This window comes from Anopheles darlingi, chromosome 2 (genome assembly GCF_943734745.1).
Source record: "Anopheles darlingi chromosome 2, idAnoDarlMG_H_01, whole genome shotgun sequence".
In the NCBI taxonomy this organism is placed as follows: domain Eukaryota; kingdom Metazoa; phylum Arthropoda; class Insecta; order Diptera; family Culicidae; genus Anopheles; species Anopheles darlingi.
The window spans coordinates 23336903-23341902 of NC_064874.1; the positions used below are offsets into that span (position 1 = coordinate 23336903).

The following is a 5000-nucleotide window of genomic DNA, read 5'->3' on the forward strand; positions in this document are numbered from 1 at the left end:
GAAGCCCTCATCATTTGCCTACTTTATCATTCCGCCCGCACCCGGTTGGCTCATTACACAGTCCTTCAATTAAACTTGCGGTCTGCCACATAAATAAATCCTTTATGGAGCAATTATTTCCACCACCATCACTCCTCAGACCACCGTCACATCGCCGCGTCGGTCGCGTCATTACAGTTCGCCAAACCCAGAACGAACTGCCAGTGCGGAATGCGGCCAGCAGCGTCCGAATGCCAGCCTGCCTGCCAGCATGCCAGGTACATACTGTACATCGCCGGAACGCAGGAAAAACAAACACAATCACCACAACGCCCGGCCATGCACACATGTGAGGTGCATGAAATGTGTGTGTTTTTTTCGCTTTTGGTTATGGTTTCAGGCACCGGGCGGCAGGCCAGTAAGCTTTTACATTCCCCACAAACAACGAGGCATATTCCGGGCGGTAACGATACAACTTCGACAACGCCCTTCCCCCTCCCAAAAGAGACGAGCTCCCAAGAGTATCCGCCTCCAGAAGGGATAGGAAGCTCATTACATAATTGCATCTCACTGTGCCCCCGATCCTCGTCCCGTAAATGAATTCATGGAGAGGCAGGAAAGTGGTAACATCAGCCGTCAGTTTGTCGGATTTTGTTGGAGGCAGAAGTTATGTTAATTATGAAAATATTTCCTTCACCAGAGCGGTTCGTTTCCTACGCTGCGTCTCATTCCCTTGCCGCTGGTAAACCAATTGCAAAAGTCTGAAGCAAGGACTTCACTGGTCGGACAGAACTTCATCGAATCGGGTTTCTGAGCAACTTGTGGAACAACAGACGGAAATTCATATACAGACAGATCCCCCATACCACGGCCAGTCGGCCAGCCGGTGGGTCGGTCTGGTCCAAAATCACCTTGATATTATTACTTCTCGACGCCAAGTTCGAGGACAGTTCTCCTTCAGACAGGACAAGGTTTAAGGAATTTGCGTTCCTTGAACTGTGTACTGCCTCCAGCTCTAAGCTTGGCCGCCGGGAACTGCTTCTTTACAAATATGCAAATGAAATATTCGTCAACCACACCTTCGTCACAATTCCTCGACTCGACTCCTAACTCCGCACCGGAGCACACGACATGAAGAAGATTCTTTTTCCGGACCCCTTTTGTCTTTTGACGGGCAAATTCCAACGACTAACGAGTTTTCTTGGACATCTGAAATCCCCGTACTCCCGGTACCCAGTTCAGTTATGCTCATGTCTGGCGGTTGTCCGGATGAGGCGTACAGAGGAAGAGAAGGATTTTCTAGTGGAAAACTTTGGCAACGTATTCGTCGTCCGACTTTATGCTAAGACGAGATCCTCTTCGTCATCTTCGTCAAGGTTACCAGACATTCGAGCACCGGGGTTAGCGTTTCAAAAATTATTAATCTCGAGACGAATTGTTAAAGAGTTGAAACACTTGTCCAACATCGGTCCAACTTTTGAAACGCATATAGAAGACGCTGATTACAGCCTTCCTTCCACTACCAGATTCTACCGGGCTTGCGCATTATCGCTACCAAAGCAAACACTCTCTGGGGAAATTTTGCGCCAGAAACCTGCGAAAGAACCGTTCTCAACGCTCCACAGTGGGTGAGGTCTTCGGGAAGAATCCTCACACCAGAACCACGGCCCTGTATTACCCCGTGTATGGACAACGGTCGGAGGTTCGATTATTAATAACTAATTTCGGCAAGCCAACTGGGCGCAGGCAGGCTATCGGTGTGGCCGAGCCTGGCCTGGCCTCGTCCATCCCGCTGTCCATCAGATGAAACTGACAGAAAATCGATTCGTCAACAAACTTATGATAGGTTTTGGTCCCGCATGCATGAGGGGGCGATAGCACGATGGCGAGATGAAAAATGCCCTTTCGTTTCGTTAAGCTCGAGGCATCCTCGACTCATCCCATCTCAGCTGCCGGGAGGGCTAATGCCTTGCGGTTACGCAATGTCAGCATCTAGCGTCCGGTCCGGTGGCCCAGGAAAAGCTGTCAGATTTTGTGAAATCTAGCCCTAAGGAAACAACCGTTGCGCCACTGGCGGCGGTTCCAATCACACTACCGTACACGGTTGGGCTCATCAAATATTCATGTTTAATTCAGTTTTGTGCGCAGACTGTGCTCGCATCGCATCAGGCGGGACGATGACTTGTAGTTGATGGAATTAGAATTGAGCCCAAGGCTGAAATATAATCACGATCGGTTCGCTAGGCAACCCGCTGGACCACAGGAAGCCTTATCAGTCTCACGTACCGAGAAGTGTCAAGTGTCTCATCACAAACGCAAAACTTTTGCGTGAAACGTGACGGCAAACTATTGACTGCCTTATCAATCCCTTGAGGGGTCACTCGAAATCAGTGTCCCTTCAATTTAAGCATTGCTGTGGCTGCGTAGTACAAGTGGATTCCCAAAAAAATGGAACCAAAATCCTTGTTGCTGGTCAGAGCGACAACTCCACCGATCGATTGGATTCTTTCTATTGCGAACGAAGCTCGGAATCGCTTCCAACTTCCAGCAAACGTATTGCTTTCAACCATATGTATGTAGAACCTTTTCGTACACCATCTTGGCAGTACTGATGGAGATGACCAAAGTGCCGGGCATAGTTAAAAATTTAACACCACTTTACCTACATCATCGTCACGAGCTGGAAACCTATCTTCAGACCTTCCCAAAGGCCGAAGTAAGAAACCACCATCGAAAGCCAAAGCGAAGTGCTTGTCAATCCGATCGAAACAGACAGGGCTGGCGATAGGATAGGGCGTTGCTGCGATAGCTCCGGTGACAAAGTAAAGCGGCAGAACAACGGATTTCACGGTCCCCATTAGCCGATTCTTTCCACATGTGGTTAAGGTTCGAACAGTAGGAAAAATCTCGGTAAAGAATGGAAACATTCCCCGCCTACTGGGGCCCTAAGTAGATAGATTGTCAACCGATGTTTTGCCTGACAGCTGTCAGTACGTCTAGCCTTTTGTTCCTTTCAGATAAATACTTCGATTGGCTTAGTTTTGATTCCTTATCTGCATGATGGCACTAGAGGTGAGGTTAACAATAAAACCAGGAGGAATTGGGTACACTAAAAACATTACTCAACATGTTTAGGGTTCAATATGAAAGTATGAAAAGATATGAAACCAAATAAAAAGAAAGAAGCGACCACAAAATGCAACAAAAAATGCAATCAACTTATTCTGAAACACCATCTATTGCTCTCGAATCCCCACTCACTATAACTTCTTCATGATTGCAAGTATTTTTTGCGTCTATTCTACCATACCCTTGATCAAAGACAGAACATTCCCTCTACCTACCTCGAAAAAACCGACAAGCAATTCCCTAAACCCTGTGTCCATGCTGTCGAATCGCATCATGCGTTATCCCCGTAAACGGTTGGACAGAGTAGTACGGTTGTCGCCTAAACGCGACATGGTTCCTGACGAAAATGGCACCGAATGATAACATCTTGCGGTTTCGCGTTCGTTCGCGGTAAGCCGTTTTCCCGATGAGCTCGCTAATGCCACTGCTAACCGTGTCGGTCGCAGTTGCACCAAACGACACAGGACACTGTCAAAAGTCGTACCATTTGCTCCACTAACTGAAATCTAACTCTAACGGTGCGGCTCAGTTCGTTCTGCTGCTCAACCCAGGCTTCAGCAGAGTGCTACATCCGGTGAAGAGTTGCTCGATGTTGTTCCAAAAATACATCTCTGGCCAGTTGAAACCGCAACCCCTACTGTGCCCAGCCTTTATCTGATGGCTTCGCTTCGCATGGTGAAGAAGCATCGCTAAATGAAGGGGAGTGATACCTACCTCGGTCTAATCGCCTATATTGGTGGGCTGGGGTGCAGCCTACAGTCGGCCGGAATAAACAGCGCAACGTTGGATCCTGCCTTGATCCTCTTGCCTACATCCCGGCGCAACGCGACAAGAGACAACAACGGACAGCATGAGTGCCTAAAGAAGGCTGCTGATAGCCAGCACAAGGTAGCGTGAAGGTAGCAACGAACTACAAGCGAGCGCCACGTCGAAGATCGTGCCATCCGGACGAATGCTGTTGCAGAAACGGGACCACGGAGTGGACATTCGTAGTAGAAACTGCTCCTGGACAAGGCCCATCGTCAAACGGTCGCTGACCGCTGGCGAAATGCCAGCAATTACGGTTCCGCGCAACGTGCTGACCGGAACCATCTGGGATGCTTTACGTTCCGCGAGTGAGAATTGATTCCCGGCTGTCGCGCCCCGTCGTGGTGCCAGTGCTCTGGTTGTAATAGTTGTATTAATTAGTTGATCGGTTGACCTCGGGTGGCCTCCATCCGCGAGGTCTACCTCACTCTAAACTCCACGCATTTACTCTGCTAATGTTATTGGAAAATTCGTCCTTTTATCCAAAGACAAGTGTGTCCGTCGGTTAGCCGCGTTGCGGGTGGCTCTCCTGTTTGGGACGAAAACGCGAAGGATAAACCATGGTGATTCAGTGTTTAGTTGTTTCCATTAGTCAAGCATCGGTTTAATTAATTTCAATCAAGCGTAAGTCGGAGCAGCCACAACGTTTCCCATTTGCATGTTACCTGGATGCGCGTAGACGATTTGTAAACAATTAGTTACTGATTAAAGCTGATTTCTTTAGGGCATGATTGTTAGTAGAAAAATGAACAAATCGAGTTACGAACCTTTGATGAAGTTTATAATAATCCCAAAACATTAAAAAAGGTGTGAATTTTTTGTAGTTGTCCGTGGCGTACGGTTTTTTGTGGCGTACGTCTCGAGTACGAAATTGCAATAAAATGCTCTCTGCATCGTTTGACCCCGTATCAATATCGATTCTCTAGCTGCTTTAGCAATAATAAACACAATACTCTACAAAATGGTGAAACCGTCATCACTTATCAATCGAAAGTAAATTGATTATCATTTGCCTCAAAATTATTTTATTCCATTGCTTTTATATTGATTAACGAAAATGAGACTGATGCGCACTATTGCTTATT

General features: G+C 47.4%; 2 protein-coding genes across 2 annotated transcripts in view; one reads left to right on the forward strand and one right to left on the reverse strand.

Annotated features, from left to right (window-relative positions):
- LOC125950219 (uncharacterized) overlaps positions 1-5000 on the forward strand; it is a 486985-nt gene that overhangs the window by 394949 nt on the left and 87036 nt on the right. The window lies entirely within an intron of this gene.
- The window catches only part of LOC125950197 (fibrinogen-like protein 1), a 1543-nt gene continuing 1466 nt past the window's right edge, over positions 4924-5000 (reverse strand). Inside the window, exon 1 of the mRNA XM_049677951.1 lies at positions 4924-5000. This exon is cut by the window's right edge and continues 1466 nt beyond it. The gene's annotated coding sequence lies outside the window, so the exon portion shown is untranslated.